A 12,174-nucleotide genomic window follows, 5' to 3' on the forward strand; every position below is an offset into this window, starting at 1 on the left:
TGATGATCGATATCTAACCAGAAGGAGATATTCATGGAGAATGGACTGCTCGTGGGTAGACTTTATTGGTGTCCTTGGGCATTTAGAAGACTAATTGTTTCCAATCAGTTCCTCTGGAGGAGAAGATTTTCAGCACTTCCTGTAAGTTTTAAACTTACAGAAAAGAAAGAAAATGAAGAATGTAGCAGCAGTAAGACAAGTATCAACATACAGGAAAATAGATATGAAAGAAACAAAGTGCTAACCATGGAGGAAAGATGTTTTCTGGACAATACTTTCTAATGAAAGAATCTGATGGAGAAATCAAATGAATTAGGATAAATCAACTTAAGATTCTTATTGCAAAGAAACTGGATGGCAAAATAGAATGAACTGGACTGATTAATGCAGGAAATTAAATTAGCTATATAGGGTAAACAGAATGAGTATGGAAAACCAGTTGGCTTGAGCAGAGTTACTAAAGAACACTTACTGTTCAAAGGCGATAGAAACAAACATGAAGTGATCCAAGAGGCTGAAAGCGTAGGAATTATGGAACTACAGGAAAAGACGTAGGTTGGAAGAGACCTCTGGTGGTCACTATTCCAACCTTCTGCTCAAAGCAGAGCTAACTTCAAAGCTAGATCAGATGCTTCAGGCTCTTCTCAGTTCAATTCCAAAAGTTTTTGAGGATGGACATTTCACCACCTCTGAAGACATTCTGCTGGAGCTACATACATGGACTTTTTAGAGGCACTCAAGGTCAGATCTGCTACAACTTGAAAGCTCTTTAATATTTTTTGACAGATAAATATTACAAGGAAATATCTCATTCTAAATGTCATCAACTTTCCCACTGGAAACTCAGAACAATGCTACAAATAACGTTAAAAGCTAAACCAATTTCTTCACCAAATAGCAAAGAAATCAATGAGGAGTGACAGCATTTTAGATTTCTTTTAAATAAATTATCATAGCATTACATAACAGTATAAGGAGATGATGTTGGTTAAAATAGTCCTGGATAGTGTGATCAAAGGTTGGAGATTAACAGGAAGAAACCTGATGCACTGTACTAGAAAGGCTTGCAGTTTGGAAGTTGATGCTGCTGGACTCTATGTACAGGGCAGTCTCTTGTGGCCCAGAGATTCAGTGAAACAAGGACTGGCATAAGACCTTGCGTTCTAAAATGTGCAGAAGTAGAAAGCCAGAATTATTATTTCTGTAATGCTTTTGATGCTTGTAAATAGCTTTTTTTTTTTTTTTGGTCCAGCATGCTTTTTAGATGTGTTATTTTGTTAGCTGGCATTGCTGACAGGCTGTGAAGCAATTTATTAATCTGTGAGGACAACTTTGTAAATTATATTTCACGAATGTTGGCATCTCCCTACAGTTTTTACAAAGCAACTTTGAAGATGACATTTTTATCTTGTGAGTGGATGATGGGACTTATTGGTCACACAAAATAATCAAAGATAAGATCCCATTTGCCATGGTTAAGAAGCTAGTCCCTTGTAATCTGTGTCAGATAGATTGAGAGATTAGGGGTAAACCAAAGATGATGACAAGGCATGCAGCAGAAAAGTATGAACAGCAGATGCTTTCACAGTTGAAAAGGAGTATGCATAGTCCTTAATTTGCTGTTTATCATATGGAATTGTTAACCTATGGCTCATTAAATGAAGCATCTGCTGCAGTCAATATGAAAAATGATGAGGTGCATGTACACCTGAACAACATCAGCTTTTGTATAAAAGAAAAAAACATGCAAAATGAAAGAAACTGAGGACTCTTGGAGTGGATTAATAGATAAGGAGCATGAAACGGCTTGGCAACACCAAGCAAAGGTTATAGGATTGCTTGACAGGTGATATTTGGAAGCTGATGAAACTCTGAAATAGAGGACATAGCAGCCATGTATTTTGTTTTTTTCCCCCCTTTGAGATACTGGAATAAAGCAGAGATCATCCAGTAAACTTGATGGTAAAACAAAGGAAGCTCCCAACTGAAACACTGGGGTGTCTCCAGCTAACACAGTAATCCTTTCCCATGCCTGAGCCTTGAGCTGGAGGGCTTTTCCACTAGTGTTAATGGGCAGCTGTGCTCAACCATGAGCATGAGGAGCAGCTGAAACCCACATAAGGACTGGGAAAAAAAGTGACAGAGTGCAGTGAGAAGAAACTTTGGGATTTTGGCCTGTAAAAACCATTTCATAAGAAAGTTTGGAACTTATGTGTTAGCTGAAAATGGGTTAGGTTCAGAGGGAAAAAATAAGAGAGTCAGCCTTTTTTATTTGATTGTTCTCCACTGATCACAGAACAGGGAATATGTGCTTTCTTTGACAAGACAGATGACTGCAGTGATATTTGATTTAAGGCTAATTTCTTCTCCTGACAAATTTGACTACTGCTTTGGCTGTAAAGGGATAAAAGTATTTTTCTTTGTATATTCCTGCTATACAGCCTATAAAACATCTGTGTATCTGGGAAGAAAAATATGACATATCATTTATCGTTAAGATTTTCTGATATGATTTAGCTCTATAGAACAGTCTGCCTTAAATGTCTTCATTTTATTACAAGTATTTTTTTTTTTTTTTTCTGATTAGAGAATACAGAACTCTAAGGCAGAATAAAGAATTGTGCAGCAGACCCACAAGGACACTTGAAGTGGGCAAGCTGAGAGCTAGAAAAGAGATTAAAAGAAAATTTCCCTTCATTTAAATAGTTTACTTTCAGTCAGGCTAGCTCATGTTCAGCAGGGAGGATTAAAAGAAGAGCTCTTTGCACAAAGGCAATGAACTACAGAAAGGACCTTCAGTTTCTGGCATTGACAAGGTTTCTTTTTAGGCCTGATAAGAAAATCACAATGTAAAGTTAAGTAAAACTTGGGATGCAAACCAGGAAACTAATGCACACAAGCAGCAGAGGACATCTGATGATGCTCTGTTTAAGCTTGAAGCATTTATCTTGCCTCAACTTTATGAACATTGAAGAGGCTGTCAAAACGAGAGCAAATCCCATGCATTGCACAGAATTATTTGAAACCTTTAAGTTTCAAATGCATGCAGTCTAAGAAGGTCATTAAGATACAGCCTAAAGGGTTTTCCTCTCTATGTGGCGTTGAAGGCATGCCCATTTTCATTAACGGTCATTAAAAAGACTTGATATCAATGACTTAATTTTCACACTTAATTTCCTGTTCAGAATCATGAATCATCTGTGATTTTGAGTTCTACATTTGCCTCATTTGGTTTTGAATGTTTTGTCCTCTGCAAGCAGTTCATATAAAGAACGGAGACACTAAACCAAAACAAAGAAAATCACTTAAGGCTTTCCTAACCTCATAACAGACTCATTGTTTCGAGGTCTCCTTGCAAAAGAGAAGAGAATGAAAGCGTTTCCAGGGCTTCAATAGCAATGATTTTACACTTTTATACTTTTGTCTCATATTAAATACGAACATCTACAAGAGTCAGTAGATTCCAAAGAGCTTCTTGACACTAAACAAAGTACACTAAGAAAAAACTTGGTAATGAGTACAGCATGAAAAAGGAGATTTCTTCTCCTGACTTGATTACTAGCTCCTCATATTATCTCAGTTAAGTCCCTCTACTGAAGAGTTTTCCCTTGGCAATTTACAAACTTGTAGCTCCCTCCCCAAACTCAATTTAAGAGATTGTGAAACTTAAAAACTCTTTTTCCTTACTTTTTTTTCTTCATTGGAGAAGAACAGGAAATGCAATTACTGTTATCTTTTTAGCCTATGGGTCTTGATGAAGAAGAATCCTGCTAAAGAATTTCTTCACTATAAAACCAAGAGCATACATTGCACTCAGGACCATGGAACTCTGGTCTCCTGTTGGATCCTCTGGACATTGTTGTAATAATAGACACCATATCCACAGACTCTCATTCCATCACATCAGACACCCAGGAATCCTGTGGAGCAGGAAGCTGGCAAACATGCCAGTGAGTACTGTGGCAACTTGAATGTCGGCATGTTTTCGTGCACACGTCTTCTCAAGGCCAAGAAAAGGCAATAAAAAAAAAATGCTTGTCTTACAAGGCTTCTACTGTTTTCAGAGAGTTGAAAAAAAACCCCAAAATGGTATAACAACATGATTTTTCTCACCAAAACCACCTTTTCCCACATCATACTGATTTTCTAGCTGGCTTTGTATTCTGCTGCTCCACCTATTAGTGCTCTCTTTTGGGACTTTAACACGAAGTAGAAGCCTCGCACAGCTCTCCTCCTAGCTGTGTTGCTAAGATGACAGCCTCAAACCAGCTGCTTCCATTTCTGATATTAGGATTGCCCTGAGACTACAGGGACTGGAAGGTACAAGCTAAAGCCCTCACTGAGCAGACAAAGCTCTTTGTGTAGACACTCGTTAGCATAACCTTGCTGAGGAATAGCCCTTTGGTCAGAAAAGAAACCAGGTCCTGAACCTGGCTGGGCTCTCTGGAGAGCAGAATCTAACAAAATGGCTTTGTATGATCTTCAAGGGGGCTCAAAAAAATCATACAGATTTTTGGATACTATTCTTTGGCTGATTGCAAACGCCAATTAAGGTGTAATCATCCCTTTTTGAGCATGTGAAGCCTGATGGTAACAATCTGTTCATATATAGATATCTTTTTCCTTTCCTAAGTGAGTGTACAGCATTTACCCATGTAACCTGAGGACAGCACTGTCATTACCTGGATTTTTGCCTGTGGTCTACAGTGAAACCAAGAATGTTTATGACCCCAGTTCAGATTCACCATTATGCAAATAATAAATCCCAGATGTTACTACTACAGGATTTCAACCTAAACGCAGAACTGAGATATGTTGCCAGTTCTTTCATTAGCTGATAAAGCAAATTTGACAGACTGGCAGAGGTTTTGAAGATGTTAAATTCCTGCAGGGTTTTTTTGAGAACAGAAGCCCAGATACAGAAGAAAAAGCTCAATTAAAACTCTCCCCTGCAGGTAGATTGCAGATCAATAACATTAGCTGGCAGCATGTCCAAAGAGGAGGAGTGGCTATAACTGCCACAACCACAGAGCTCGTGTCTTACCAGACACAGGAGGATTCATATGAAAAAACACCCAAAGACCACTCAAAAAGCTTAGAGAGGAACCAACATTTAGAAATACTGCTACTCACAGAATTGTTTCTTTCATTAAATCTGAGTTATCTCAGCATTTTTCTGGGATGATAATTCAGCCACAAACTCATCTGGCAATGCTTTCAGCATCCTTTACATTTTCTTTCTCCCTGCACTTTGCATTCTCACAGTAGAACAAACACCTCTGTTGCTCCATTCTTCTCATTTTCTGTAATAAATCCAAAGCACCAACAGGAGAAGTGGGGAAGCCTTTAGACATGACTTTAAAAGAAATCCACAGCATGGACTTCTAAGGATACAATGTTCTTGTCTTTTTAAATGAATCAGCTATTTAGCAGCTAAATTGGGAAAGCAGCCAGAGTGTTCCCAAGAGACCTGCTGGCAGAAACACATCATAGTCCTGTAATATAAAAATATGAACTCCATGGCATTAAAGCTCCTTTATTATAACACTTTCCAAGATGATTTTGGGTAACAAAATGTAACAGCAAGCACAGGGTCACATGGAATTCAAAGGCACAGACAAAAACACTTGAGCCCTCCTCCTTACATCCTGCTTGCCTGGAGGTGCTCTCAGCTCTGTGCCGGCCAAGAATGAGACAACAGACCACTGTTGATTGGCATTTTCATTTGGGTTAAATACCCATCTGTATCAGTCACAATAGATATATATGTGCAAACACGTCAGAGCAAGTGGGACAAGCACTTGGAAGGCCTAAACATGAAGATGGGCCTAAATGAGCCCCCTTTTGCTGCTGTTCAGATACACAGATAGACACCGGCTACAGTCTGAAACAACAGACAAGGCTGGAAGAAACATTGTTGAACACTCCTTTGTTTAAACATATTTGTGGTATCTCTATGGCACAAGTAATGTACTTTGCTGCATAAGGTAGGGGAGGGTTTTTCAGGCCAAAACTCAGTGCAGGCAAGGACAAAAGATCTGTCTAATCATGAGACAGGACCTCCACAGAGCTAAGCCCTGGAAAATAACCCTTGTGATTTTTGCCCTGAGGAAAGGTCTCAAATCTGTGTCAAAAACTGAAAAACCTGAACCTAGATAGATGATGTCACAGCCTGGAGACCAGCTTTCCTTTTGATGAAAGTGGCCTCACACACAATTTATGGAAGTTCATTCTTACAAAAGCAGGCTGGGAAAGTGTCACTAACTGTGAAAATAAATGGCTGCTACAGCTGGGGATAAAATAACTGCTTTGAGGTTTCTCAGAAGTAGTATTTTCTGTTGAGATTGGGCAGGCGAGCAACAACCAACACTCCGACACTTGTACGTAGAAATCAAAAATCCACCTGACACTCAGAAAAATAACAACTGTTTTGTATTTTCCTTCAATAGCCAGATGCTGTGAATCTTGTGCAACCTCGGGGAATAACAAGTTACTTGATAACATGTGATTTGATATTCCAAATGGAAGAATAACCTAACAAAATGATTTGCTGAAGAAACATTACCAGAAGCATCCAGCTGTTCCCATTTCTCTCTCATGCAACGTCTCCATGGTATCCAAAGGGGTGGATTGGAAGTACAAGCTTGCCACCAGGTAGAAAGATCCAGAGCCATTTTTATAATATGCAGCCCATTGCACATACAATATTTTTTTCCAGTGTCACTAAAGGAATCATCATCACTTTATCACCCAAATAATAAAACAAATGGCATGCTGGAGATAAGGTCCACATACAAGCATTTAAGTCTGTAGGTATTTGCTATTGAAAAGGATAATTTATGAGAAAAAAGAAAAGATGTTTTATTTATTCAAATAAAATCTGTTCTCAGGCAATGTAAAGATAGGGAGAAGGTTTGGCAAAGTTATTAACCTTGTGGCCCACAGATAAAACCATATTTTCCTCCTGATTTTTAGAAGTATTCTAGGCAGTGCATGGGCAAGTTGGTGTCAGCATACTCTTCAGCAGGCAGTTACAAAGCTTCAAGGGGTTTATCTGCTCAGCACTGGGGCAGCCATCAGAGATGTATTCCTGTAGAGCCATGGCCAACTGAAACAAACCTCCCTGAGAGAGAAGGAAGATTCTCCTTCCATGCTGTGAGGCATATGGTAACTGGATTCACACAAATAAACAAATAAAACCAGTTTTTCTCCCACTCTGTCTCCCCGCACACCAAAAAAAAATAATTCCTGAAACAGCAGGGACCAGGCTTCCTAAAAATACAGAAACTGGCTTTGTTTTATTTTTGCAGCTTCTGAGGAAAGTGACTGATTTAGCTTGTAAAGAACAGAGCTGTTTTTTTGCTAAAATCCTTGTTCTCCAGTGCTTTAGCCCCATAGCTAATTAAAATAAGTCTTAGAACAGCTATTAGTCCCAAATGCTGCTTATCACCAACTCCTACTCCAGCCTCAAGGATGAAGCATCTAAAAGACGAAGTTGCAGACAAGATTTAGTAACAGATGGTAAGAACCACAATTTTGCTTCCTGCTTCAGGTTGGGAACAAGATGTCTCTGACCTGAGACAGGATGACATGCTTGCAATAAGGACCTACGAGACAGCTGGTTTTGTAAGTGATGAGTAATTATAAGATTTAACTTCATAATTTCCATGTGAATTTTGAGCTCCTCCAGATCCTTCAGAGATAATATTTTCAGTCAGGCAGCTGGATATTTAAATATCCAGCCTGTTAATCTATAGACATTACGTACTGACTACAGCTTTACTGAGAACGCTAAGCCAGCTACCATGAATTTATTAAACAGAGAGCTGACATATGGGTTAATTACCTTATTTAAGAAGAGAGCCAGAAATCTACCCCTAAATAAAGTATGTTTGTGGTGACCATTTAAACTTCATCTGGGAACAACATACAAGCAGATAGGCTATTTTATACAACTTCAAAGCCATACTGAGTCACGGACTGCCTATGTCTGACCTACCCTGCTTTTGCATAAATTTACAAGTACAATTCAGTAGTACAGAATACATATTTGAAGAACCAGCAAAACCCCCTTTTTAGTTCCACCTTGTAACACTAGATCTGGATTTTTGTTTCTCTCTCAGGAATAACATAAAACAAGGACAATGCTTTGTGGTTCTGTGGTTGTGACTTAGATTGAGGTTAAGGATAGTTGTAATCTGAAAAGTATTTGCCGTTAGTTATATGCACATAAAATGAAAAAATACAATAGGAATACAAGAGCTACTTTTGGTCAGAAGCAAATTATATTAGTGTGCTCAGTCTGATAAATGAATATTAGTCTCCATAACTTTGTGCAAAACATCAGAAGTTCTGATATTTTGGCATGTACAGAAGGTATTGAAGTTCAGTGACTGCCAGTGAAACTATTACCCCACATTTCTGGTGCTTTTAAGTATCTATTATAGTAAATGTAATTTCATTTCTCAAGATCTTTCTTCATTACCATGATCTCTTTGAGGATCTTGACACAAAATGCCACTCAGGACCAAGCTATCCCTTGCAAGTTGATGGTAAGTTCTAAAGCTATGCGGCTGAAGACAGTTTCCTGTCCACCCTGTTCTAACATCCGTAACTACTTTCTGTAGAGTGAGATCTTGCTCTGACAGCTTCAACCAATATTTCATGTAGAACTGGATAAGTTTTCTTTATTTTTTTTGAGAACTAATTTGACTCATACAATGTTCTAATTCTGGATTTGGCTCCAGGTCATAAACTTACAATTCAAAACAGAAATTGGTTTCTCAGAAGGTTTTTTTCTGGGACCTTTCTGGTAATTGCAAGGGCTGCCTTGTTCCGGCAAACAAACATAGAATCATAGCATGGTTTGGTTTGGAAAGGACTTTAAGGCCTTCTAGTTCCAATCCCCCTGTCATGGGCAGGGATGCCTCATACGTGACATTCTTACATCGCTGTGGAAATCCCTAAACCTCCATCTGTTTTAAAGCATACTACGTTCCTTTCTTCAGTGTGAGGGATGTCACACCATGTGTTCCCTGTGACACAGAGGCATCTGTAGTCCATTTTCTTTTATGCTTCTTCTCATAGCAGATATCACGAGGTCTATGGTCTGTCTTTACATAGTTGCACTCTAATTTTTTACACACTGACCCCTGAAATTGTTCTGGTTTCTGAATCACAAACTAATCTCCTTCTCTACTGGAAATTGCAGATTGATTTCAGTCTGTCAAAACCTGTAGCTTCTCCTTTAGTTTTGTTTTCCATTCTTTCAAAGGGAAACATATGCTTTGTTGGCTGGAAACGCTCCTATAGCTTTTCTTTCCCCTCTACATGTCAATACATGTTTGTCATTATTTTGAAAGCATTTGCAGAGAAGAATAGAAAGCTTGTTATCCAACATGATCCCTGTATCAGCTTTCCCTTTTTTTGATATTGGAAATTGGCTACAGAAGAAGAAAACAAAAATCTAAAAATGAAACACTTAAGTGTATCCAGCCAAATCTTTCCTGCCTTGCTTTCTATGACCTTGGACTGCAACATTAGCTTCTCATATAGAACAAAGCTTTGCAGCGAACAGTCCGGGAAAAGAAATTAACTAGGATCTTGATACGATACGCTTAAAGAATTTCCACATGTTTATGAGAAGGGAACTTTGAGTACTGAAAACAGAATGCTCGCGTCATGCTTTTGCAAGCTTTCGACTTCTATTTGTTAAAAATATCTCCACAGACTTTCCCATAACTAAATGTTCGTAGCTATGTCACCTCCAGCTGTGATCTCATCAGGTGTCCCAGGCTGAGCAAGGTCAGGCCTAGCTGGTTCATGTATGTAGAGCTTCCAAGAAAGGTCATGTTGTGAAGGGGATGCGATACCAATAATACCAGATATCAAAATGTTGGATGGCAGCAATCCTAGTTTAACCTTGGGTATTGCTACCCACAGAAAAAGAGAAGGGGGATTGTTCAACAATGAAATTCAACAGCAGTGAGCGAATTAGTAGCTGTTTTCATCAACAATTTTTTGTAAATCATACATGCAAATCAAACATGCAAAGATTGTCCAAGTTGGGAACAAGAACACTTTGCTTTACACACATGGTGATGGGGGAAGTGGCTTGTATTAGCAAAGAGCATCTAATACAAGATGTATTTTTACAGAAGCTTTCAATGACTCTGTAGAGGTCCACTGGGGACTCAAGGTAAGGTGCACAGTGATTGCTACTGAGTGTTTCTGTGACCCAGGAACAGCATCACACATCCATTCACATAGTATACTTCCATTGTTATGGAAATCGCAGGTTTTCTAGAGGGACTGAACTATTTGGGCCATGAGAAGTCACTTCTGGGGTTATATCTTATTGACATTTTCATGAGGACTTACTTTGTTTACTTGGCTAGTCTCATAATGTGTTTGTTGAAACGAAAAGTAATATTTCCCCTCCCCCGCCTTTTTCCTTTCAAACAGGAAAAAATGAGCCTCTCTAGTAATAAAATAGTTTAAAAAACACCTTAAATTTGGATTGTTGCAAATGAAGATGTTTTTCAGGTGAAAGCACCCTCTACTTCTTTGGCTTTAGGAGGGATCTAGTGACTTTCATTTATTTTGAAGAAACTCTAGTGACCTGGCACTTAATTTGCCCCATCTGTTGAACAGTGAGACAGCCAAGGTGCTGTTCATCAAGTATAAAACCAGGCTGGTTCGCCATTCTTACCCATGATGAACAGCCTTACAGTAGCATGTTTGTACTCTCACAGTCCTACTTTATTAGCTTGGATGTTTTCTCACTAGCCTGGCAAGATATCCTTTGCTTTGTCAGATCAAACTGTTTTCATATATAATGTCTCATCTGCATTTCTTTGATGATCTATCACTTTGCCCAACTCTGCATCTCCTCTTTTATCCCCCATGAGCAGCAGTTTAATGTTGTTTCCTGCTTCAGTTTCCCAGTACTCAGAACAAATGTGCCACTCAAGTTCACAACAGGTTATCTTTAGACCTGATGACAAGCGTTTGAGCTAGATACAAGCAAACCATGTTTTCCACACACATACATCATGCCTGCCTCCCAGTGTCACGCCAGATTGAAGGGACAACAGACCCATGAATTTGAGAACAATGTCATTCATATATGCAGCTCAACATGCCCAGAGGCTGTATTTTTTAATGACTGAAGACAAGATTTGGGCTACACACTACTCTGATTTATTCAAGCAGCCTGGGAATCCATGTTTCTGCATGACCTGCAACTTCTACTGATCTTAGCTGATTCTGAGAGTGCTCTTGCACCACTTTGAAGAACATGCTCAATAGGGTGTTTAGTATGCTGGAGACTGACGCATACATTTCCATGCACCACAACTCCCTGGGATCTAAAATGATGTTGAAGTAAAAGACTTCAGCAAGTCTGGTGTATTCAGAGGGGTCTGGTTTTCTCACCTTCATTTGGGAGGAAAATGACAAACAGCAAGAAAACCTCGGGCAACTTAATTATTTACTTGCCTCTGCTGAATTAAGCCTTAGGCATTCAACCTTGAAAACCATTAGCTAAAAATCTTTGAACACTGGGAACCTGACAACAGTACCCACACCAGGCACAGCAGACAAGGACAAGTATAGAAGTTTTGTAGAAATAAGTACAAGGGAACCAGACAAAAAGAAATTGAATGGAAGCATTTACTTTGTTATGGTAGGGTGTCAGCTGCAGAATTTTCAGGGCTGGCTTCTTTGAGGTATTGGTTGCTACCTTGACTGAGAGGGGATGGCAGGCTTGTTAGCAACATTAGTTTTACCTGTTGAAACATGCAAGACAACTTCAAGAGAAATCTGTTCAATAACCCACAATTAGATTAAAATAAAAAATCCAGAATATTCTCTCAGCATCTGGATTTCTCTCTCAAAAGACCAGAAGATGTGATAAAGCCAGTAGCGGTCTTTGTTAATCATACTCTAGGACATGAGGATGATAAGAGGGCTGGAGCACCTCCCATATGAAGACAGGCTGAGAAAGTTGGGGCTGTTCAGCCTGGAGAAGAGAAAGCTGCATAGAGACCTCATAGCAGCCTTCCAGTATCTGAAGGGGGTCTATAAGGATGCTGGGGAGGGACTCTTCCTTAGGGACTGTAGTGGTAGGACAAGGGGTAATGGGTTCAAACTTAAACTGGGGAATATTAGATT

The sequence above is a fragment of the Strigops habroptila genome, chromosome 5, assembly GCF_004027225.2.
Source record: "Strigops habroptila isolate Jane chromosome 5, bStrHab1.2.pri, whole genome shotgun sequence".
Lineage (NCBI taxonomy): Eukaryota > Metazoa > Chordata > Aves > Psittaciformes > Psittacidae > Strigops > Strigops habroptila.